The sequence below is a fragment of the Pan paniscus genome, chromosome 6, assembly GCF_029289425.2.
Source record: "Pan paniscus chromosome 6, NHGRI_mPanPan1-v2.0_pri, whole genome shotgun sequence".
Taxonomy (NCBI): Eukaryota; Metazoa; Chordata; class Mammalia; order Primates; family Hominidae; genus Pan; species Pan paniscus.
This window is the reverse complement of record NC_073255.2, coordinates 83118911-83145505: the sequence shown is the minus strand read 5'-3', so window position 1 is coordinate 83145505 and position 26595 is coordinate 83118911. Positions and strand designations below refer to the sequence as shown.

The following is a 26595-nucleotide window of genomic DNA, read 5'->3' as shown; positions in this document are numbered from 1 at the left end:
TATTTCTTTCTGCTGGTTCCAATTATTATGATTATTTCCAGCCTGAGTGAAGTTTGGCAAAAGCAAATATAGAAAGGGAAAGAAAAGAATAGGTTATTCCCTCAAGCTAACATTCAAGCTTATCAGTCTTTATTTAACTGCAGAAGGCATCTTTTAATACTTGAAGTTAGCAATTTGATATTGATTTTGGTCTTCTTTGGCATTGCAGACGAAAACCCAAGTGTATTCAAGCCACAGTTTAACACTATGGCATAGTTTGGAAGTAAGATGTTTTTCATTGGCTCTGATAGATTAGGCCATTGTCCTCATCTGTTAGAGAAGCTATAGAGATATATTTGGTGAGTTCTGTGATATTCTATGCACAAGTAATATATGAAAAATAGAGGTTATAAGCACATATATGTAACAATACCAGCAGTGTTTATAGTTAGATGGCTGGTTACATATCTGCGGTGGTTTTGGAGATGATTAGGTAATTTTTGTGTAATCCGTGCTTGGTGCTCCCTGACAACTGTGAATGTGGAGGTTGTGGAACTGGCAATTGAGAAGGAGTCAAGAAACACATACACTTTGCTTTGTTTCTCCATGTTTCTTTAGTAGCTTTATGGCAGAAGACAGTTTTTTCTCTAATACTAAGTACACAAAGGACTTGATAAGAACTTCTAAGAACTTAACTGATTCGAATAAATTTTCTCTGAAGTTTTTATGTAAATTTGAGGATTCAGAAGGAGTGGAAATCAGGGAATAAAGACATTAAATTAGATGCTGACTTTGTGAAGTTGCCCCTTTTGTCATTTTTTTCCCATGTAGCTATAATTGTGAAGGGTGACTAAAAATCCTACAAAGCCTTATTTTATCCACAATAAAGTAAAGAAATAACTAAATATAGGAGACTGAGTTGTTGATGTAGATTTTTAAAATTTTATAGAATATTTAAAAACTAAAATCTGGATATTTCCTATTTAGCAAATACTAATTTATGTCAATTGCATATGTATTCTTTGCAATAAATACATCATTTATTCCTCTTTAGAATATTATTTTCTTCCATTTTGAATCCATTAGCTTAAATACAAGGCATATTTTTCTAATCTTCTGAATAGTAGTCATTGATGGGAACATTTTTCATCCATTAGCACCATCTTATTTTTTTAAAGCTTTTAAGTGACTGGAATTTTAAGTTATAACTCCTATTATAAAAAGTTAACTTGACTATAACTTGTAAAGTCAACTCCTCAATCCTCTTAATCATTTGGTAGACTTCTGACTTTATGTTCAATGAGATAATCGTATTATTTTTATTAGAAAAGAGTCAATTTTAATATGTCTGAAAAATAGAAGATTCTTGAATAACCTTATGCAAAAGACTTTTTCCAATTATTTTTGCCTTTTTTGCTTCCTTCTAAAACAAAATAACACAAAACTCTATTGAAAGTAGGAAAGATCAATTTTTAAAACAACTTTTTATACATTTTATTAAGAAATATAATGGAATTGGCTGGATGCGGTAGCTCATGCCTATAATCCGAGCATTTGGTGAGGCTAAAGCAGGCGGATCACTTGAGGCCAGGAGTTCGAGACCAGCCTGGCCAACATGGTGAAACTCCGTCTCTACTAAAAATAGAAAAAAATTAGCTGGGCTTGGTGGCACACTCCTGAAATCCCAGCTACTTGGGAGGCTGAGGTATGAAAATTGCTTGAACCTGAGAGGCAGAGGTTGCAGTGACCTGAGAACAGGCCACTGCACTCCAGCCTGGGTGACAGAGTGAGACTCTGTCTCAAAAAACAAAAAAAAAGTAGAAATTAAAAATTGCTTTTTCATTTATTGACTTGTCAATAAGGTTTATAGTTTAATATTTTTGTTTGAGATTTATTGTATGTTAAAACAATTTGATTTTATTCAAATAAATGGAAAAGATCAAAAGCTGTTCTGTTGAATATTTTACTTTTAATAAAAGGTGGAGAAGTACTTTTGTGAATGGAAAAATACATCCTTAATTTATGAAGCATTATAGATATGGGCTTGGTTTCAGGGATATATATATACTTCTAGAGTATATAGAAGTTATATACAGGCTGTTTCTGTTATATATCAACATATAGTCTACTTATATCATTGTTTTTATACTTGATAATCAAGGTATATTTAAAAGAGTTTTATATAAAACAAATCCAAAGTGCTATCTAAAAAAATTACCTATTGGAAAACAGACAGATAAATGTTTTTGTGTTCTTAGAAATGAAAGCCTTCCAAAGGAATAGCTTCAGCAAATGAGAACAATGAACAATTGTACATTTTCAGTAGGGTATTAACTCAGGTGATTTGTCATCCAATATAATCTGATAAGGAAAGGCAATATAGGTGTATTTATAGTTGCCTGCTGTCATTTTTATTAGCATCCAATTGCTGAAGACTCTCCTGATTGTTACTATATCATCAGAAAACATATAATGGGGGTGATTATAATAGTTTTTGAAATTAAAATATTTTTACATTTCATCACAAATGTAGACATTCCTTATTTTTGTTCTGTATTAACCTTTCCAACTATAAAGACAGAAAAGCCTATTAATGAATAATCATAGTCCAAAGCATTTGATCCTACAAAATAAATATCAGCATGGCAAGACAGTCATTCTCAACAGTGGTCATGGAGGTACAAGTTATTGTTATGGGACTGTAACAGAGTTAAAGTTCCTTTAAGCTGGAATGGCTTGTAGAACTACTGCTTCATTTTAACCTCAGCTTTGTCTCTAAAGATATGCAAATGATCCTATTTTTCTCTGAAGACAATATTTATTATTTATAAAGCAATACTTCTCTGCTTGTTGTTAATAGATTTACACAGTCTTATATGTTCAGACCCAACTTCTAATCTGACAACAGCCAAGTTTTCTTCCAGTCCTCTCTTGCACTAGTCATGGTTTCCAACTGTTCTCTGGACATTTCCACATGTATGCCCTACTTCTTCCTTTAAAAATCTAAAAGTCAACTTACTTGTCATTTTAGTAAGCTCTGCCTTTTGATTTCCCAGTTTCTTTTAGGGACCCCATAGTTTTCTAGTTCAATACACTAAAAATTTGGAAATTCATGCTGTCTCTTCTCTTTTCTTCTGACTCCTTAATCTGCTTAATTCTGTTAGGTCTTGGTAATAATTCTTGTTTTTCCCTTTCATCTGTTAGCACTGTATATGTGTCCCTTCATTTGCCCTACCTGTATTAATACCATAGCTTCTAACAGTTTTCCTGCTGACAGTCTTTCCCTTGCCCAATCCATCCGGCAAGTGACTACCAAATTCACCTGCCTAAAATGGCACTCAGCATGATACATCTGTTTCTTCTCTTTTTTTCCGTACTGCACAACCTCTAAATATTTAGCCTGACATTAAGAATTTGCTGTAATAAAACCGCAGCGCAACTTTCTACGTGTATTTGATGCCATTTTCCTACATATGCATTGGATCTTAGCTATGCTGGACAACATGGATTTTATTTCTATCCTTCTCTCCCTTCCTCAACCAAGAATATTGTCTGAGTTTTGCCTGCTGAAAATTCTGCTGGACTCTAATGCCATCTCCTTCTCATATCATCCCTTGATTGCTCTATTAGAATTGATATCTACATTCTTTTATTTGTCTCTGTTTTAGATCACTTATTGCATGACACCTTGAAAAATCATTTCGATAGATGGCATCTTTTTTAAAAAATAATTTAATTAATTTTTTTATTTTACTTTAAGTTCTGAGATACATGTGCAGAATGTGTGGGTTTGTTACATATGTATACATGTGCCATGGTGATTTGCTGCACCTATCAACCCATCATCTAGGTTTTAAGTCCTGAATCTTATCTACTGTTCCATAGAATCTTCAAGTTTAGATATTCAAGCTTCTATATCTTCTTAGTCCCTTTCCTTACTAACTTCACAGAGTAAGTACTCAGTAAATATTTATTGAATGAAGAATATACTTGTTTCAAGGTGTAAATGAAAGTTTGTGTCCAAAAACTGCCAGTTAAAGTCTAGATTATGTACAATACATTTATATCCAACTTCAAATCATAACAATATTTTACAGTTTAGTGCTTTGTAATAAAGCCCTGCAATCAGACAATAGTAAAGTTGGTGGAAGTAAAGATTTTTTTTTTCCTTTTTTAGGATTAAAAGTAACTGCAGAACCATCCAGGCATACAGGTTGAAGTGCCCTAATTTTCAAAAGTACAATTATGTCATTTGAATAGGGGCGAAGGTAGGAAGGCAGTTCAAATCAAGGTACAGAATAGATTTACTACATTTGCAGCTCAAGATATCACTCATGTAAACTCCTGATATTTGAATCTGTAGTGCAAAAGTAATTTCTTTGCAAAGAGCAAATTTTAAGGGGAACTGGCTTCAAAACTAAAGTGTAAAAAGTTCATCTCTGACATTGTGCATCCCTGATTAATTTGACATATTTGTAGAGATAGGATATAAATGCCCAATGTTCTTTGATGATTCTAGTTATATATGCAGTAACTTACCCAAGTCAGTACACCTCAACATATAAATAACCAATATCTTCGATTTAACTCCTCAGGAGAGAAGATAAGTCAGAAGCTGTGAGAAAATGAGAAATTTCTTAATTTCATAATTTCTATTAGAGATACAGAAAATCATTTTTACCTTTAGATTGGCATAGTGTAATATATTACAATGACAATTTTTTATATGTCTGTATGCAGATCTGAGAAGTTCTTTGATGAAAATGCCACGAAAGAAAACAAGTAGGAGAAGGAGAAAGGAAGAGGAAGGAGAGAAGGAAGATAGGGAGGAGAATGTGATTTAGTCAAGAGCATGTTTCTGATCTAATGATCTATGCATTCATCTTTGGAAAGTGTTCAGTCAACCGAATTGTCTGAATGCTCAATTAATCTAATAATTCCCAGCTTGACATTCTGAGATTGTGGTTTGGTTTAGAGTATAACTAACAGGAGTATTACAGACAGCTCCACACTAAAATCTAAAACATTGTTTCTTATGAGTCCATGAATATATTCTCAGTTTGGGATCAAGACAAATATGTATAATGTTTCGAAGACCATCCGATTAGATTCTGTTCAACACAATAGATTGAACAATCATTTGTATATTTCTTTGAAAAGATTCTTTTTTAAAAATTATGAGGTGCCTTTTATTCAAGTTCAAACACTGAGTTTTCCTGGCGCAGCTTTTTGTTGTCGTTAAACAATCTGCACAATGCTTCATAGTGCAGAGAGGCAAATAGTCATTGAAGCCTTTATCCAAGGGCTTCTTTGTCTTTCTCCCCCTCTTTTCCTCCCTCCCCCAACCCTCTCTCTCTCTATTTTGTCTGTATGTGTCACTCGTAAACATGATGTTAAGGAGATGTAACAAGACTATAATAAATATTATCAGGTTAATTTTCAGTCACATAACTGAGAACTCAGTTACAGAACTGAGACTCAGACAATGGTAGTTATGTAATCAAAACGTATATATACATACATATATATATATAAAACCCTTATTTTCTGCAAAATAGTTCTGACTAAACTAATATATAATTTGTTAGCTTTAGGATGTTAGTATTCTAATTGACTGGAAGTACTAGAGAACCCCCAAATATATTGACTTATAAAAGAAGCTGGTTTCTCTTGCACACAGGTGGTCCAGGACTGGTGTGGTAGTTCAACAGTTACGTAGAAGTCAGAATACTACTAATTTTGGTTCTTCCATCCTCATGGATGATCTTAATCCTAATGGCTGAGCCATTATATGCACATTTGAAATAGCAGGAGGGATGAGAGAAAGAAGGGGAACATCAGACTTTTTTTTTTTTTTTCTGAGACGGAGTCTCGCTCTGTCACCCAGGCTGGAGTGCATTGGTGCGATCTCGGCTCACTGCAACCTCTGATGCCTGGGTTCAAGCAATGCTCATGACTCAGCCCTCCCAAGCAGCTGGGATTACAGACACCCACCACCACTCCCAGCTAATTTTTTTTCTATTTTTAGTAGAGACGGGGTTTCACCATCTTGGCCAGGCTGGTCTTAAACTCCAGACTATCTTTTAGTGAAAGCTCCCAGAAAAAGGCCACAAGACTTATGTTTATATCCTATTGACCAGAACTTAGTCACAATACTGTACCTAGTTAAATATGGCTTTATTTTTGGAGGCTTAAAAAAATTAAAAACTCTAGAAGGCATGAATGTGAATGGAAATAAATATACAGGTATAATATAACTAATTTCATTACATGATATTCAGACTGTGACATGAGGAATAAAATGATTTGCCTGATCCAACTCAAATATTGAAACATTATTTTAAAATTCCCTTCTGAGTGAATATAGACTATGTGACTTTATATAGTCTTTAGTATATTATTTCTTTTTTTGAAACTTATTTTTTAAATGGACAAAAAATTTATGTAATTATGTACAATATGATGTTTTGAAGTATACATACATTGTGGAATGGATAATCCAGCCAATTAACAAATGCATTGCCTCACATAGATATCATTTTTTTTGTGGTGAAAACACTTAACATGCACTGTCTGTGCATTTTTTGATCATATGATATATTGTCAATACCTATAGTCACCATGCTGTAAAATAGATCTCTTGAACACTTTCTATCTAACTTTAAATATGTATCTTTAGACCATCTCCCCAACCTCCCCTTCCCACTAACCACCAGCCTCTCACAACCACCATTCTACTCTCTGCTTCTATGAAAATAACTTTTTTAGATTTTACATATGAATAAGACCATGCAGTATTGATCTGTGCCTGGCTTATTTCACTTACCATACTATTAGGCATCAAATTAAAAAAAAAAAGAAAAGAAAAATCTGCCATTTGCAACAACATGGGTGAATCTGAACGCATTATGTTTAGTGAAATATTATTTCTGGTTTAGCATATGAAAGTCTAAGTTTCTACTGCACGTGGCCACTAGCTATGTGGCCTCAGATTATTTGTGTGAAAAATCACATCACTGGATGATGTGACTTCTAACATTCTGTGATTAATTTGTTATCTCTGATGTGCTAAGCCTTGAGGAAAGGCAGTGTTTCATATTGGCATTCCCAATGCCTGGAACAATGGTTTATAGGAATATATATACATAGTTAAATAAACATACATGGTGAAAGTTACATGAACCAAATAAACACTTCACCTTCCTCCTAACTCTTCCTAGATGTTGCTAAATTCTCTGCACTTTTATATAATAATATGCATTAGTTGTAACACTTTCAGGCTCAAGTTACTGAAAGCCAAATCAAGTAGGCATAAACCATAAGGATATTTATGATTTTACATAACAGGAAATCTAAAGATAGGGCAGACTCCAAGATTGGTTGATTGAATGACTAAAAATATGTCTTCATTCAATTTCTCTGCTCTGCCATCTTCAAACATCAGATATCTTCAAAATAGATATTGAAAGAAATGGCATAACCTGCATAATATATATACTTCGTATCTAAATCATTTTAAATATTTTAAAATAATTGTTTAATTATTTATTGAAAGACTCGTCTCCTCACAAAAACTATCCTTAGATTATGTCCATACTTAATTTATATCCCCAATCTAGGACATAGTAGTAGAGGGCTGGATATTGAGTAGATATTTAGTATTACATCTTTGAATTATTCCTAATTAGGTGAAATGTATAATATGTATTTCATCACAATTAATATTAAATGAAAAGAGAACTTTGAAATCAGATGATTTTGGATCTGGGGCAAATTGCTGACTGTTTCTCAGTATCTGTGTCTTTATCTCTAAAACAGAGATGTTAATGTCTAATTCCTAGTGGTGTTGAAGATTAAAATGATAATCTGTTTACAAATAATAAATACAGTTTTTTTATTGATGATGTGTACAACGATTTCAAAATACTTCTAAAGGGACTGACTAAAAAGTACAAATACATATATTTATTTTTGCCTTTTTATGTTGGTTCTAGGAGAGTGCTATAATGTTGGAAGACATTATGCTTATTACATGACATACAAATTATGGCAGTAATTTAATTGGGCAGCCATGTAACGCAATCTTGTGAATTTATCTACCTGTATTTCTTTTTCTTTTTTAATTCTTATGTTTCATGAGTTTGTTTTTCACCATTTATGGTTGCTCAAATTTAGAAAGCTTCAATGATGTATAAGACATTGGCTCTGGTATGAGAGAAAATCATTTTGAGTGCCAAGAACCCCCTTCCTTTTGTTTCAGCATTATACAGGTTTGTCCATCTACCTTGGCATTCTATATTTATTGCCATTGGATAGTTCCAAGTTTGGTTTCTGACTGAACCTTCCCAGAGTCGGGCTGTGTTTTTGCACACTGGGAACCTGGCTTTATTCCCTTGAACAAAATTGTTAGTAGAAAAACCTTCCTAAATAAAATCAAGCAAGTGAAAAACAAACCACAAAAAAAATACCAAACAAAAAATGCAAGTTTATTGATTTATACCTTACTGTTTGAAATTGCATGAAGCCATAAATCTGACTGAATTTTATTTTTTGTCAGTGTGGAATGCTTAGGACAGCTTTAGTTTATCACTTTTTTAATTGCAAGGGGAAAATGTATATTTCTGACATTTTACATTTTTTTCTGATATATTGTTTGATATTATAATTAAATTTCATAAAGTACCTGGATTTTGGGGGAAAATAAAATATAAAGTATTCCATAGCTAAATATATGTGACATATATATGATTACTTCAAATAATATCTCATGATTTGCATTTGGATTAGGACACCCAAGTAAAACAAACAAAAATCCTGCCCTGCTAAGTACAGGAAAAATGATTTAGGCAAAGACAGGAAAGAGCTAATTTGCTTGACAGAGTGGAGCTAGAAGTATAGAATATAGGTTTAAATAACTCCACTCTATTTCCTAAAAGGTCATGTAGAATTTATGAGCATACCATAGGCGACTAATACTATGGTTGTGTTACCATTTCAGAATTGCCCAAAGTTATTTTCTTTAGTATGATTGGTCCTGCCAGGCTGCCTACTTTATTTCAATATCATTCTTCAGATGCTGCATTTGAGCACAGCTGGCTTGCGTATTGCAATGAAACAAATGGACCAGGCCTTAGAACAATGAAACATCCTCCTTTGTTTGAATCTCAGTGAAAGCTGCATGCGTTCAGATAAAAAGAAATACAAGAATATGAGGACCCTGGTATAGAGACTAGAAATGATAAATCAGCATATTGAAAATTTATAAATGACATATGCATACTGATTAGATGTGAAAACAGTTGTTAGTTTTATCTTCGGGCACTCAAGTGTATAGCCATTAAAACTACATAAATGTTGCAGTCTGTGTTGTGAATGTCTCCAAGGATATTCTTTTCAGAGTAATGGCTATAACTTTCTTTTATATCATATTCTTCAGATGATGGCCCACCAGGTTAGTGAAGGTAGCTGTATTGCAACGAGATAGGGCCACTTATAAAAGTAGACAATGTGATAGGCAGAAAAGGAGCAGTATGACACTGCTGATAATAAAATAAATGCTCCTGTCAGATACATTAAGCAGTACCTTTTGTAAGTTTAATTCCTTCATTATTTTATTAATAAAAATATTTTAAGAACAATGCAAGATAGAACTGTCATGCTATTACTACTTTAGAAGCAAGAGTTTGGGCATTCTGTCACACCCTAATGTCTTATTTGTGGAAGGCTAATGATAATAAATAGTAAAATGATAATAAAATGTGAGTAATATTAATAATAGCAGTAACACTAAAAGCTCATTGTAAAGACCAACTAACACAATGGATTCAATTAATAAATATTTATTGGGTACTTAACTGTAAGCCAAGCAACATGGTAAGAATATATAGGTAAACAAAACAGATAGTCATTTGCCTGCAAATCAGCTGTGATTACAGTAATAATGTCAAACAGATTTATTGTAATAGCATTGTGACATTTACTTCTTTTGTATTTCTCAAAGTGCTAACACAGTCCACGGTACCCAAAGGAATATTTTTGTTGTTCTATCTGGTGTTGTTACATTTTGTTCTTTGTTTTAATTTTATTGGATTTTGTGCATATTATATTTGACTTTATTAAATACTTCACACAGCCACTCTTGAGATTATGAATGATAAACAAAACATCCCTTCATTTATTTAGAAGCTTTCTCATAACTTGAAGTCATGGCATTGAGTTTTCACAGATTCACATTAACGTTACTGTGAATTTAATGCTGTAAAAAGAAATAGTGCAACAGAAATGTCCAAGTTCATATGATGTCAGAGTAAAGGCTGACATCCTCTGGATTTTTATGGTTTGAATAAAAATGCCTGAACTTTGGAGTTCTTAACTAAATATTAGTGGACCATGAATTTCACCATAATGATGTAATCTTGGTGGCGTAGATGCAAAATAAAGTGTCAGCTCCGTTGAAGACTTTATTTTAGCCTGACTCATCAGTGGCTTCTTGAGCTGCAAATGCTGATGCTGTAATATGTGCCTAGAGAAACCACATGTTTAATTGCCTGGTCTGAAATGCTCAGTGCTTTATTTGTTTTTTTCACTTTCACATTGATCACAGAAGAGATGAATAATGTTGACATTGAGAAAAGTGAGGTTGAAACAAAATACACTTAAGAATTAGTATGGTTAGGAAGGCAAGCAGAACTCCTGCGGGGTTGTATAATAAGCTGAATATATGTGGTGAATTGGGGGCATCACTTTGAGTAGTTTCTAGGTTTTGTAACAGGCTGATTTTAATGTCATGTGTTACATTTGTTCAGCAATATCCATCTAGTTTTATAGAACTTTAAACTTAATTTTCTGGAAAAAGGTAGAGACAGTTGCATGTTTGTGTGTGAACATGTGCAACCTATTCCCCCTTTGTATTATTTCATAATGCAGTTGTTGAAAAGTCAATTGATGCATATTTTACTCTGCTTTCCAGGACAATAGAATCAGAACAGAGCATGGTTTCTACTCAGAGAAAGATTCAGGCTATCTAAAATTAGGTTAGATGGTCCTCAGCAAAGAAATCAAAGCTGTCTTATATTTAGTTCTAGTGAGACATCCCACTGTGCATTGATGTAACCAATAATATGCCCTTGTGGGCCAATATGGGCTGCTGATTAACTTCTTGCAGTAAACCTGTAGGTATATGTAGGTGGACATTTTATTCAAGGGGGAAAATAATGTATTTCCCATGCTACCAAAGAGTACTAGGAATTATTTAGAGTCTTTTGCTTAAATTTATGTTTTATGTCATCAATTTTCCAGCATAATAATCAAATAGTCTATTTAAAGTTTTGCATTTGCTACTTCAATATCAGATAAATATTTATAACATGAGATAAATTTTTGTTTAACAAGGAATACCATGCTTAATGGGAATAGGGTAATATGTTGGCTTTTAATACATAGTTTGTATAATCTTACTGTCTTGTCAATGGCTTCCTCTTTATATATTGGATAAATCATAGATGCATAAACAAAGCTGATTTGTGGACATGCCAGAAAGATGTCTGTTATCATTTGAGCCAAAACAGCTATGGGTTAATTTGGAAGATTCAAAGCTAAAGTTACCACATTCTCACATTTTGTCCCTACTTAAGTACTTCTAGGGAAATAAAGGAAAAGCATATGTCCTCTCTCCATTCCCTTTCCTCTCTTCCTCACATTTTCCTTTTTCTTACTGTCTTTCATTTTGTAATCGACCTTTTCCCTTCTGTTCTTAAAATAGTATTGGTAAATGGTAACTGTTGTCCTGCATTCTATGATGGCAGCAACCACAGCTTTCATATCGGTTGTTGGTTAAGCGTGATAGTGATCATGTCAAGAACTGGGTATTCTAGGCATCTCAGTATTCATTTTCCTCCATGAAGGATAATCTTTACTGAAATATACAAAGGAGAAAACAAGAGATGTTTAGTAAAGGAAATTGAATTATTGTTACTCATTTTAATATTTTAAAAATTATCATAAGTCATTGACAACTAAAGGAGAATGGTCAGTATTAAGTAAAATAAATTAGAAATAAAGTAATAGGTTTACCTAAAAGTGAGTTTCTGAGGGAAGCTTGATTATGTATCTGTCTAGGAATGGCATTGGGGTAGCATTGTTAATTAATTTTTCTTTAATTTTAGATAAAAGTTAAAACAAAATAAAATGTATGAGCTTTGTAAATTCTTTTTATGACTATCTGACAAATGTGTGTGTGTGCGTGTGTGTGTGTGTGTGTGTATGTGTATTGGAACTTGCTTTTTTTTTCATTGTTGGGGTTAATAAACCTAGAGGTGAGTGTCTAATTATATAATTTATCTTTAAATATTTATCAATTGCAGGCTCAGGGGATTTTATTTAGAAACATAGAAGCATAAAGTTAAATGGGGTTCAGTGGGTCATCGTTCTAGTCAGCCTTCTTCCCTGTAGAAAGACCAATTCCAGAGCGTGGCAAATGGCAAGTGGTAACTAAAGTCCTGTGTTCTAAGATGGCAGCAACCACAGCTTTCATGTTAAACAATTTCATACATTGGTCTTTCATCGTAATGATCTGAAATCTATCTTCCTGTCTAAATTGATTGTGGCGCTGTTGATCACTTGGATTTATCCAGTTTTCCTAATCTTGAGAATAGGAAGGAATATTTTTAGAGCAAGTATATGTAAACATCCAGAGTTATCCCCGTTGAACAGCCCAGTGAGCTACCAACATTATTAGTTTGTCTCCAGTTTTAGAGACTAATGATGTAAAACCATGACTGTTCCTCTAAAGAAAGCTTGTAGCATTGAGGACATGTATTCATCATCTGTAATTTCCCTTAATATCTTATTATCTAACCTACATAAAGTTGCTAAGGCTTTACAAACTTTATTTCATTTTCAGATACTATGTTTCATTGATTTAAGGTGTACCATTATTTTTTTCTATTACTAAGAAAGAAAAACAATGGCACCAATTAAATATGACACGATTAATTTCTTATTATTTAGAATTTGCATTTGGTACTTACTGAAAATAGATTTTGTATAAATTTGGGTGAATTTTATAATATTTAATGCCTGTACACATGAAAAAAATATGTGAGGTAAATTGATTGGAATATCCTCAGATTGCTTTACATTGAGATTATGACTTTTCTAAGTAACTTTGCTACCTAGAATTTTTGATATCTGTTATTTGGGGGGGTAGTTGTTGTTTTCTGTTTGTTTCTACATCAAGAATGTGGTGAAGAAGCATTTATTTTATTTAAAAAAGAACTTCATTGTTTTTAGAACTTTCTTCCAAATTACTAACCTCCAGTAATTTGGGCTGGAGGAGGGATGTGGTAGAAGTTAAATGCCCAACTGGAGAGATCGCTGTGCAAAATGATGCCAAGGACTGATGGGTGACCTGCCCAGCAAACAGAGCAGCGTTTTCAGCCCTGGGCCACAAAATCCATTTAGTGGGCTTCAGCCAGCATATGAAAGAGTGAAATAGGCCAGGTGCGCGGTGGCTCACGCTTGTAATCCCAGCACTTTGAGAGGCCAAGGCGGGAGGATCAACTAAGGTCAGGAGTTAGAGACCAGTCTGGCTAACATGGTGAAACCCATCTCTACTAAAAATACAAAAATTAGCCAGGTGAGGCAGCACACGCCTGTAATCCCAGCTACTGGGGAGGCTGAGGCAGGAGAATTGCTTGAACCCGGGAAGCAGAGGTTGCAGTGAGCTGAGATCGCACCACTGCACTTCAGCCTGGGCAACAGAGCAAGAGACCATCTCAAAAAAATAAAAACAAGAGTGAAATAGATGAGAAAACATCCAGGTATATTCCACGTGAGAGGGTAAGCATTAGATCATGAAACTGATTTTGGTTGTATTTTATGCATGCACATGAGTAAGTACTGGGTGGCCCTGTAAAACGTATTTTTTTTTTCTTCAACTTTTAAGTTCAGGGGTACATGTGCAGGTCTGTGACATAGGTAAACACGTGCCATGCTGGTTTGCTGCACAGATCAACCCATCACCTACGTGTTAAGCCCAACATCCATTAGATATTCCTCCTGATGCTCTCCCTCCCCACCCTCTGACAGACCCCAGTGTGCATTATTCCCTGCCACGTGTCCATGTGTTCTCATCACTCAGGTCCTACTTATAAGTGAGAACATGCGGTGTTTCGTTTTCTGTTCCTGTGTCATTTTGCTGAGGATAACAGCTTCCAGCTCCATCCATGTCCCCGCAAAGGATATGATCTTGTTCCTTTTTATGGCTGCAGAGTATTCCATGGTGTATGTGTACCACAGTAAAATGTGTTTTTTACTACGGTCAGTTGCGTAGTCCATTTGCGCTGCTTTAACAATATCTGAGACCTGGTAATTTATAAAGAATGGAAATTGGCCAGGCACAGTGGCTCACACCTGTAATCCCAGCACTTTGGGAGGTTGAGGCAGGAGGATCGCTTGAGCCCAAGAGTTTGAGACCAGCCTGGGCAACATAGTGAGACCCTGTCTCTACAAAAAAAAAAAAAAAGAAAAAATTAGCCAGGCATGGTGGTGTGCACCTGTAATCTCAGCTACTCGGGAGGCTGAGCCCAAAAGGTCAGGGCTGCAGTGAGCTATGATAACACCACTGCACTCCAGCCTGGGTGGCAGAGTGAGACCTTTTCTCTAAAAAAAATTGCTTGCGAGAAAAGAATTTTTGGTTTACCATTTGTGGATTACTATCTTTCATCGTCACTGATCACTAAGATTTTATCTCACCAAGATGAGGTTCCATTCAATTCACTCACATACTGAATACCCCCTTTTTATGTAGGCCCCTGGGTGAGGACGTTAAGATATGAAAGGATCCAGGGCTGAGGATGGCTGAGTCCTTGTCTGTCGAAAAGGCTTACAGAGTTGAAAGAGAGATTTCCTTGAAATGCACCAAGGGCGACCACGCATCAATAGACATTTGCAATTGACAGAACAATCTCACCTGGATTATTTTCTTCCTCACAGCGGCCTTGTGAAGCAGGATTTAGTGTCCTACGAGCACCTGTCTTCGGAGGCCCCTCCGAGTTGCACTTCTGGTCAGGGGCTAAGTCCAGATGCAAACATGGGTTTTAAGACAGCCCCTCCCACAGTGCTTTTCTGCCCCCATCACACTATCTCTCCCTCCCACTTCCCCATTTCCTGCCGTCTTTCCCCTACTCCAATCTCCCCCGCAACACACGTGCAGCTGGGTGAGTTTCTTGAAGCTCAAGTCCAAGTGCTGTTTCCCCTCCACCTTTGTCTCCCTTCTTGCCCAGAGAGGTCCCAGTTCAAACCCAGGACAGGCACGTAGTCTCACACCTGCCCCTGAGCCAAAGGTTTCCATAATCGGAGAAGATTCCCCCTGCTCCGGAGCCCCAAATAAATTAATCCATGGGTCATTCAAGAAAAAATAAATAAATTCCCCATGTGTCCTTTAGATTCCCTAAAGTCCTAATGCATCTTTAATTTGGAGGAGGTTCCTGTGGGCAGGTAGAGAGGGGTCAGGGTGGGAGGCATATTTGTAAATGGGAATGGTTGAGTGAGTGGGATCCCAGCCAGACTCCACAGCCCTGTCCCCTGTGCACAGAGGATTAAGGGAGGCTCGTCTGCATCCTGAGGCTGCTCCAGATGCTGAGCCTGGGCTTTGGAATTACAGAGGCTAAGGTCCCGTTGCTACCACTTGCCGACTCTCAGATCGTAGACAAGTTAGTTGATCTCCTCATATTGTTTCCTCGCCTCTAAGGCAGGTTGGTGTCTGCAGACTTGCAGCACTGTCAAGATGCTCACTTAAAGTACTTGACACAAGCCAGGCATGGTGGCTTATGCCTGTAATCCCAGTGCTTTGGGAGGCTAAGGCGGGAGGATCACTTGAGCCCAGGAGTTCAAGACCAGCCTGGGCAAAATAGCAAGATCCTATCTCTACTAAAAAAAAAAAAAAATTTTAAAAACAAATTATCTGGGTTTGGTCGCATGGGCCTGTGGTCTCAGCTACTAGGGATCCTCCCAGCTGAGGCAGGTGGATCACTTGAGCCCAAGAGTTCAAGGTTGCAGTGAGATGTGATTGCACCACTGCACTCCAGCCTGGGTGACAGAGCAGGACCCTGTCTAAAAAAATAAGATAAAATACAAAATACAGTACTTGGCACATAGGAGGGGCTTAGTAAACCATGGCTATCATTAGAAATATGTTTGCTCTTTCATTTAGGCTACAAATGAAATCTGAAAACTTCAGGGAAAGAGGGGAGCATTGCTTCTTGCAGAATGATCACTGCTGGGTGAGCTCAGTCTGCCGGGGCAATCAGACCTGTTAGTAGTTGCAATACATGTGGTGCAATGCACAAAGGATGGGGCATGTGTCAGCCTGGAGAAGGTGGGGTTAACCAGCCAGCAACTTAAGGAAGGGTATCATTAAGAAAACTGGGGACAGAGGGGAAGAAGATCCCCTGGAAGGAGGAAAATAAGGGTATTTCAGGCACGCTGAAAGGGTAAGGTCATGAAACCACAGGATTTGTTCAGAAACTACCTCTGGTCGATGCTTGAAAAGTAGGCACACTCCCTATCTCTGTGGGCTAACAAAGTTTCCAGGATACAGAACACAAATCTTTTTTTTTTTTTTTTTTTTTTTTTTTGAGGTGGATCTCGGTCTATCCTCCATGCTGGAGTGCAGTGGTGTAGTCACGGCTCACTGCAGCCTCAAACCTCTCAGGCTCAAGTGATTCTCCCACCTCAGCCTCCCGAGTAGTTGGGACTACAGGTGCACACCACCACACCTGGCTGATTTTTGTATGTTTTGTAGAGACGGAGTTTCACCTTGTTGCCTAGGCTTGTCTTGAATCCCTGAGCTCAAGAGATATGCCCGCCTTGGTCTCCCAAAGTGCTGAGATTATAGGCATGAGCCACGGTGCTGGCTTTTTTTCCTTTTTCAGAGAGAAGGTCTCACTCTATCCCTGAGGCTGGAATGCAGTGGTGCAATTCCAGTTCCAGTTCACTGCAGCCTCAACCTCCCAGGTTCAGGTGATCCTCCCACCTCAGCCTCCCAAGTAGCTGGGACTACAGGTGCATGCCACCATGCCCAGCAATTTTTAACTTTTTTGCAGAGACAGGATTTTGCTATGTTTCCCAGGCTGATTTTGAACTGCTGGCCTCAAGCAATACTCCTGCCTCGGCCTCCCAACCTGGCCTCCCAAAGCTGAATCTTTTTACACCTCAGTGATTCCTGGAAGAGCTGTGCTTTAAGAAGGGGAGCAAGCCGGGCGCAGTGGCTCACACCTATAATCCCAGCAATTTGGGAGGCCAAGGCGGGAGGATCACCTGAGGTCGGGAGTTTGAGACCATCCTGACCAACATGGAGAAAACCCGTCTCTACTAAAAATACAAAATTAGCTGGGCGTGGTGGCTCACGCCTGTAATCCCAGCTACTCAGGAGGCTGAGGCACGAGAATCGCCTGAACCTGGGAGGCGGAGGTTGCAGTAAGCCGAGATCACACCACTGCACTCCAGCCTGGGCGACAGAGCAAGACTCCATCTCAAAAAAAAAAAGAAAAGGTGGGGAGCCGCAATTGAAGGAAATACAGGATGCACAATGGGTGCTGAATGCATGAATGATTAAAAGACAAAAGAAGACATTCCAGTTGAGAGAGAGGTGCTGCACACAGGCTGAACATACAACCCTGGGGAATGAATGTTGAGTAGGTTTGTTAGGAGCGGGGCCAGAGGAATGGAGAGGAGGAGTGGGCACAGGTGTGAGGGCCTGTGTTAAAAATAACCAGCAAGTCTCTAGTAGAGCCAGTAAGCGGGGCTGCCTCCACTTGCCAATCAGACGTGGATATGCTATTCTGGCCAACGGGTTTACGCTGCCTACTGCTACCCGGGCCTGGAGATGGCTCTCACTGGTACCAGGATAAGTGTGGGAGTTGCAAACCGTGGGTTGGGCAAAGTTTTTTTGAAATGAACATTTCATTAACTTTCTATCTTAACCTCTCTTTGGAGGACTCAGTTCAGCCTCGTATTCTGGGACCTAAAATAACTTTTTCTTGCTGGATTTTTCTCAGGCTAGGAAGAAGTCTTACAAAATCACTGCCTCCCTACTCCCCCTAGCTCAAGATCATGTCACCAGCCCCGGTGCTGGGTAGGGATGTTTCTAATGGTTACAACCAGGGTCCTGGCTATTGTCTTTTTTGCCCTGTATATGTGAAGATTGTCCCCTGAGTCAGCAGACACTGAGGACCCACCCAGACCTCATGCCAGGTGTAGATAATGTAAGAGAGAAAGTGATCCTTTGATGGCTTCTTCCTTAAAAGAGGTACAGGCCGCATGCAGTGGCTCACACCTGCAATCCCAGCCCTTTGGGAGGCCAAGGCAGGTGGATCACTTGAGGTCAGGAATTTGAAACCAGCTCAGCCAACATGGTGAAACCCCGTCTCTACTAAAAATACAAAAATTAGCCGGGTGCGGCAGCACGTGCCTGTAATCCCAGCTACTTGGAAGGCTGAGGCACGAGAATCACTTGAACCCGGGAGGCAGAGGTTGGAGTGAGCCGAGATTGTGCCATTACAGTCTGGCCTGGGTGACAGAGCAAAAAAAAAAAAAAAAAGAGGTACAGGAGATAAAATTATAACATTAGATTAATGTTAATAATCACAATAGTGTGATTGGTACAATATGAGAGATTTAAGGAAAGTTCTATAGACATTCAGAGGCAAGATGACTAATTCTGCCAAATGGTACAGGAAGTGGGGTGGGGAAGGTGACATTTCATTTATTCATTTATTCAGAAAAGATTTATAGAGTGTCTTCCATATGCCAGGTGCTGTTCCAAGCACTTGGGATACTTCACTGAACCAAACAAAGATTCCTGCCTTGTGGAGCTGAGCTCCTGCAGGGACTGAGGGGATGAGTCATAGATAATAGCAATAAATGTAAATGAGAAAATTTTGTAGGCTGTTGGAAGGTGGTAAATGATCCAGGAAATGGGGTTAGATGCAGAAATGGCTGCACTGTTCTAAATATGCTTGGATAAGAATTGTGAAAGAGGAGTGAGCACATTCATTCCCAGCAGGGGATTTTCCTTGGCTGCCAGGGAACTCTGGAACCCCTGTTCATGGTGTGTACTTGGCTTACAGTCTGGCTGAAATCCTGGACTCCAGATTTAGCTCATGGCTCATTGCTGAGAGTTGTCTGAGTCTAAACCTCAGGGCCCTTTCCCTGTGCCCAGCTCCCCTTGACCATCATCCTGAGGTCTACTCAACTGTGGATCCAGCCGTCAGCCAGAGGGTCTACAGAGCACTGAACGCTCATCCACTTCTGCCAGATTTTCTAGTAATTGGAGGGAAGATGCTGCCTCTTATATCCAACAAATCTCCAGTAAGGGAGGCAAGGTCAAATGGGCAGTTCTCTGGCCATGGCCCTGGGTGTGGACTTGATGCTACCCACAATAAACAAGGCCCTCTCAGCCCTACCCAAGTAACATCAACTGGAACAAGGCTGGAGGTGACAGAGCACCGTGTCTCATGCAATTCTCAGAAAAGTGTGATTCCTATTTTCATGTTCAAGCTGGAGAAACTGAGGCTCAGAGAAGTCAAATCTCAAAGGGCCCCTCACTTTGATCTAGGAACAGTATTTCAGAGTGGTCAAGGCCTTGGGTCCTGGGGTTCAAAATCTGTCTCTACCACTTACCTGGGCAGGTTACTGGGTTCTTTATTCTATAGAGATTTAAGGAAACTCCTATAGAAACTAAGTAGGAATGATTGATTCTGCCAAGTGGTGTAGGAAGTGGGGTGGAGAAAGTGACCATTCATTCATTTATTTGGAAAAGGTTTATAGAGTGCCCTTGATATGCCATGTGCTGTTCTAAGCACTTGCTTCATTGAAGTACACACTTTGGCTTCTCTGTCCCCGAGGAGAGATAGCCTTGAGTGCACTGGACCCTGATGCTGTAGTTTGCCGGGCTGGGGCTCCTGCACACTGAGTAGATTTTAATACCACATAGCTGAGGTCATCAGCACCAGCAGTAAGGAAACAGGTAATCCACAGAAATGTTAAACTTCTGCCACTTTTCAGAAAATATGAAAAGGTATAAAGAAAATAAAGATCAAATATTTTTCCACCATCTAAAACTACTGTTAACAATTTAGTGTAGGTTCTTACAGACTTTTCTGTGTGTGTGTGTGTGTGTGTGTGTGTGTGTCTTTGTGTGCATGCACTAGGTTGAACCTTATGAAATTGCCTTTTATATAAGTCAAAAACAGCCAAATTTTCATTTGATTCAATCAAACACAAGCATGTACGCACAGACAAATACACACATATTTAAACAAAATGGGGCCATACCATAATACGGTTTTGTAGACTTTAATTTTTGTTTTCACCATGCTGGAGATCTAGAAATAATATATCAGAGTGGTCCAGGCCATCCATGGGTTCTGGGTTCATGGGTTCAAAACCAGTTTCCACTGTGTACTTACCTGGGTGGGCTACTGAGGTCTCCCTTTGCCAGGCTTTCCCTCTTGTACGGTGGGGATAGGCATATTACCTTCCATACAGGGTTGTGGTGAGGGCAGATGAATTACCACATATAAAGTGTTTAGACCAATGCCTTGACATGTATCATTCAGTCAATGTTAGTATCACTATAATTCCAGATGAGCAGGGGGCGATGTATCATTTCATTGTGATCTGTCCTCTATTAATAACATTTTCCACTATTGGGGTGAAATCCTTGTGCGTTCACCTAAGCGTATGTATCCATTGGCTTACTTAACGCTTTAAGGACTTAGGCTTTGAGGTTTTAGCTTTCAAGAATTCTTTTTGCTAATGTGTTTCAAGCTGGGTAGTAAGTACAGGGGAAGTTTCCTTGGGCGGCTGCCCTATGGCTCTATAAATTAGGCTTCCAGGTCATGGCCCCGGTCTTAGTCCATTCTTGCTGCTATAACAAAATACCATAGACTGGGTCTATAAACAATAGAAGCTTATTTCTCACAGTTCTGGGGGCTGGGAAGTCCAACATCACAGCGCCACCAGATTCAGTGACTGGCAAGAGCCTGTTCCATAGATGGCATTTTCTCGCCGCATCCTCACATGGCAAAAAAAAAGGTAGAAGAGATTAATGGTGTGCCTTCGCATGCAGAAGAGGTAGAAAGGGCAAGGAGCTCTCCAAAGCCTCTTTTTTTTAAGAGACAGGGATTCACCATGTTACCCAGGCTGGCCTCAAACTCCTGGGCTCAAACGATCCACCTGCCTCAGCCTCTCAAAGTGCTGGGATTACAGGCATAAGCCACCACGCCCGGCCTCCAAAGCCTCTTTTATAAGGGCATTTGTCCTTATAAAAGACTTAATCATTTCCCAAAAGTCCCTACCTCTTCATACCATCACAATGGAGATTAAGTTTCAACATGAATTTTGGAGGGGACACACATATTTAAACTATAGCGCCCCATCTCTGCTTTTCTACTCACTAGAAACAGTGACTATTCACCAGTCCCCAACTCTGGGCCTTGCTCACTTCTGTGGCTCAGTCATGCTGTCATCTCTACCTGAATGCCCTGGCAGGCCCCCTTTCCAGACCAGCTTCTCAGCTGGTTAGGTTGGTTCTTCCTTCAGGCAGCCATCACCAACCCTTAAGCCTCAGATAGATGCCCACACCCCAGGCCTCCGTACAGTCCATACCCACCAATCTCTCTCCTCTCACAAGGTGGACACAGTGCCATCACCTTCTCCCCATCTAGACCTCACTCTGAAACCAGGACTAAGTCTTAGTGATCTGTGAGTTGACTTAATGCAACACTTGACCAGGTGCTCAATACACCTACCCAGGAGTTTGAGACCAGCCTGGGCAACAGAGTGAGACCCCATCTCTATAAAAACTTAAACAATGGTGGCTTATATTTATAATCCCAGCACTTTGGGAGGCCAAGGTGGGTGGATCAGCTGAGGTCAGGAGTTCGAGACCAGCCTGGCCAACATAATGAAACCCCATCTCTACTCATTGTAAAAATACAAAAATTAGCTGGCCGTGGTGGCAGGTGCCAGTAATTCCCAGCTACTCAGGAGGCAGGCCGAGGCACTGCAGTGAGCCAATATCACACCACTGCACTCCAGCCTGGGCGACAGAGCAAGACATCTCAAAAAAAAAAAAATTTAAACAAAAATACACCTATGTACAGACACAGAGGGATGAATATAGATTTGATGGATGAATTCAATGAATGAATAAAATCATGACTATCTGAATGAATGATGGAACTTAAATAAATGGAGATGGTTTTGGCAGGGTAGTTAATCTTGGTTAGAGAGGTGGCATGAAGAGAAGGCATGAGGGTCAAATTAGGCAGGACGTATTTGGGAAAGGGAAGGACAGGAATGAATTCTAAGACTGGAAAGGCAAGTGGGGGCCGGATCTCCAGGCATTGAGTGCCAGGCCAGGGAGTGGAGCAGTTTCCTCGTGAGCCCTGGATGTTTCTGGATGTTTCTGACATGATTGGAGCTGTGCTTTAGAAAGGGGGCTTCCAGTGACGTTGTGGCCACCAGGAGACCAGTAGGCTGTCAGGCCTGGAGGCTTGGGTGGGGCTTACCCTGCCTGGGGCCTGTTGGATGACTCCCCCACGGCCAACACCCCTATACTTCTGAATCTCATAGCTCTTTTTTCCCCCACTCCCCTAAGAAAGGGCTCTTCTTCACCCCCAAGACAGAAGAAGTAGAAGGGAGAGTTTCTGGCAGCTTTGCTTTCTGAGGAAGTCACGTCACAGCCGTGCAGCCGATGATGAAATCCACCTCCGGAATTAGCAACAACCCCTCTTTCCACTTTAGAAAACTGATTAGCAAATCCTCCCCAGCTTGTTCTCACTCCCTGGGTCCAGAGCAGGGAGTATCCATCAGCGCCTCTGCCTGCCTGATTCCGTGGCCTCCAGAGTGTAACCACAGCCTCACTGCTCACTCCGTCTCTTTTCTTTGGTTCTGACCTGAGATCAGTGACGTCTGTGCTTTGGAGGTGTGTGTGTGTGTTTCTTTTACAAGGTCCAGCTCTGTCTCCCAGGCTAGAGTGCAGTGGCACGATCATAGCTCACTGCAGCGTTGACCTTCAGAGCTCGAGTGATCCTCCTGCCCTCAAGCGATCCTCCTGCCTCAGCCTCCTATGTAGCTATGACTATAGGCATGAGCCACCACACCCTAATTTTCTGATGTTTTGTAGACATAGGGTCTCACTACTCCCCAGGCTGGTCTGAAACTCCTAGGCTGAAGCAGTCCTCCCGCCTTGGCCTCCCAAAGTGCTGGGATTACAAGCGTGAGCCACTGTGCCCAGCCTCAAACACTTTACAAGACAGAAAGGCAATGAGGAGGAGGAGAAGAGTTGGTTTGAGGACAAGGGAGAGGCTCTGGGGAGAACTGGGCTGGAGAAGAGGAGGCGGAGGCTGGCTTAGTTCCTTTCTCCAAGTGCCACTTGCCTGGGCCTTGAGTGCAGCTCCAGGCATCCTGTGCACTCCTCAAATCCTGAGCTCTCAGCCCTGACCTCGCTTCCTGTTTCACTGTGAAGAGAGACGATCTGTGAAAACTGGCACTGCCCTCACCCACATGTCTGCCTCCGTCTGTGTCTGTACTGTGGGATCTGGCCCAGCCTGCCCTCCTGCTGGGCACCAGGCCCCATTCCCATCCCTGCCACTCTCCCGTCCTCTCCTCATGCGCATGCAAATGCGTTATTATGTCTCCCACTGGAAACAAGAAAACCTTGAGCCCACCTCCTCCCAGCGGCTGCCCTCTCTCTCTGTCCCTCTTCACAGCAGAAACCCTGTAGAGCACTCATTGCCTCCAGCTCCCAGCCTCCCCTTTCTCTCCTCGACCTACCATCAGAGGGGGAGAGCCTTTTTTTTTTTTTTTTGCTTTTTTTTTTTTTTGTGATGGAGTCCCGCTCTATTGCCCAGGCTGGAGTGCAGAGGCACAATCTCAGCTCATTGCAACTTCCGTCTCCCAGGTTCCAGCGATTCTCCTGCCTCAGCCTCCCGAGTAGCTGGGATTACAGGCACGCACCACCACGCCTGGCTAAATTTTTTATTTTTATTAGAGACAGGGTTTCACCATGTTGGTCAGGCTGGTCTCAAACTCCTGACCTCAGGTGATCTGCCCGCCTTAGCTTCCCAAAGTGCTAGGATTACAGGTGTGAGCCACCACACCCAGCCAATTTCCTTTAAAAAATATATAGATAGATAGATAGATAGATAGATAATTATTTATTTGACAATCTTGCTCTGTTGCCCAGGCTGGAGTGCAGTAACGCAGTTATAGCTCACTACAGCCTCCAACTCCTGGGCTCAAAGTGTCCTCTTTCCTCAGCCTCCCAAAGCATTGGGATTACAGGCATGAGCCACCATGCCCGGTCAAAATGCATTTCTTCATATGGCTTCCAGGGTGCCACAGTCTCCTGGCTTCCCCCAACCTCACAGGCTGTTTCTTTTCTATCTCCATCACTGATTCCCTCCTATCCTTATTTATTTATTTAGAGACCAGGTTTTAAGACTTGCAATGTTGGTATTTTTGGTAGAGACGGGGTTTCACTGTGTTGCCCAGGCTGGTCTCGAACTCCTGGGCTCAAGCAATCCTCCTTCCTTGGACTCCCAAAGTGCTGGGATTACAGGCATGAGCCACTGCCCGTACCTGGCCTCCTGTCTCTCCTGAACATCGGGGTGTCCTCAGGCTGTCCCCAGACATCTCATCTGCACTCACTCCTTGGTGCTCTTATTCACTCTTACATCCCGTCCAAATTTATAAATGTAGCTCAGACCTGTTCTTTTTTTTTTTGAGACAGAGTCTCACTCTATCACCCAGGCTAGAGTGCAGTGGCATGATCTCAGCTCACTGCAGCCTTCACCTCCTGGGTTCAAGCAATTCTTCTGCCTTAGCCTCCCGAGTCAGCTGGGTGGCGTGCACCACCACATCTGGCTAATTTTTGTATTTTTAGTAGAGACAGGGTTTCATCATGTTGGCCAGGCTGGTCTCGAACTGGCCTCAAGAGGTCTGCCCACCTCGGCCTCCCAAAGAGCTGGGATTACAGGTGTGAGCCACCACACCTGGCCTAGCTTAGACCTTTTCTGAACTCCAGATGCGGCACAGCCCACTGCTCACCCACAGCTCCACTGGGATGCCTGGTGGGTGTCTCATGTCTAACCTAGCCCCAAACCAACTCTCCCATGGGTCCCCCCAGCTTGTTCATGGCAGCTCAGTCCCTCTAGTTGCTCAGGCAAATCATCACGATGTTATCCTTGACTCCTTCCTTCCTCACACCCCAGATCCAGAACATCAGATAATCCCATCAGCTCTAGCTTCAAAATAAATTCAGAGACCGACCACGTCTCGACACCTCCTCTGCCTCCACCATCAATTCTGGCCTGATTGAAGGCAGCAGCGTCTTCACTGTGGTCCCTGCAGCCACACTGGTCCCTGCAGTCTGTTCTCAGCACAGCAGCCAGAGGGATCCTATTGAATCAGATCGTTTTACCGCTTTGCTCAAAACCTTCCAGGGAGGCCGGGCATACTGGCTCACCCATTAATCTCAGCAATTTAGGAGGCCAAGGCAGGAGGATCGCTTGGGGCCAGGAGTTCAAGACCAACCTGGGCAACATGGCAAGACCCCGTCTTTACCAAAAACCGCAAAAAACAAAACCACTTCCAGTGGCCCCAGTCTTACGTGGAACAAAGGTCAGTCCTCACCATGAGCCACGAGGCCTCTAGGGATTTGGCCCCTCCTGCCCCTGACTTCCGGCTCTAGCCATATTTCCTTGCGCCTGCCAGCTGGGCTTCTGCTCGTGTGCCTAGAAATCTTCCCCCAGGTGTGTACCAGGCTCACTTCCTCTTCATGTTATTTATTTTTTGAGACAGGCTCTCACTCTGCTTCCCAGGCTAGAGTGCAGTGGCCCTATCGTAGCTCACTGCAGCCTCAAACTCCTGGGCTCAAGCCATCCTCCCACCTCTGCCACCAAGCCAGGCTAATTTTTTCATTTTAAATTTTTTTGTAGAGACAGGATCTTGCTATGTCACCCTGACTGTTCTCAAGCTCCTGGTCTCAAGCAGTCCTGCCTCCTCGGCCTCCCAAAGTGCTGAGATTTTAGGTGTGAGCCACCACGCCAGCCTCTCGTCACTTTAAAGTCTGTATCCCTCTGTCACCTCAGTACAGCCTTTCTCAGTGACCCTTTGGGAGGTTATAATGCTGCCTAGAACACTCCAGCCCTATCCTTGTCCTGATCTTTCTTCCATAGCACCTCTCGCCATCCGATTTGTTTACTGCTTGTCTCCCCTGCTAAAATATAAGCTCCGTGAGGACAGAGATCGTCATATCTGTCCCTTGCTGTTTTATTTTGGTTTTGTTTATTTATTTGTTTGTTTGTTTGTTTTTGAGACAGAGCCTCACTCTTTCACCCAGGCTGGAGTGCAATGGTGCTATCTCAGCTCGCTGCAACCTCTGCCTCCCAGGCTCAAGCAATTCTTGTTCCTCAGCTTCCCGAGTAGCTGGGACTACAGGCATGCACCACCACCCCTGGCTAATTTTTGTATTTTCAGTAGAGACTGGTTTCACCATGTTGGCCAGGCTGGTCTCGAACTCCTGACCTCAAGTGACCCACCCAC

At 40.7% G+C, this 26595-nt stretch overlaps 1 protein-coding gene and 1 long non-coding RNA gene across 2 annotated transcripts in view; one reads left to right on the top strand and one right to left on the bottom strand.

Annotated features, from left to right (window-relative positions):
- LOC117978262 (huntingtin-interacting protein 1) overlaps positions 1–26595 on the top strand; it is a 136208-nt gene that overhangs the window by 22030 nt on the left and 87583 nt on the right. The gene's annotated exons all lie outside the window — the stretch shown is intronic.
- The window catches only part of LOC134730687 (uncharacterized), a 40477-nt gene that overhangs the window by 6275 nt on the left and 7607 nt on the right, over positions 1–26595 (bottom strand). Inside the window, exon 2 of the long non-coding RNA XR_010112607.1 lies at positions 1–26595. This exon is cut by the window's left edge and continues 6275 nt beyond it. This is a non-coding gene — a long non-coding RNA (uncharacterized LOC134730687).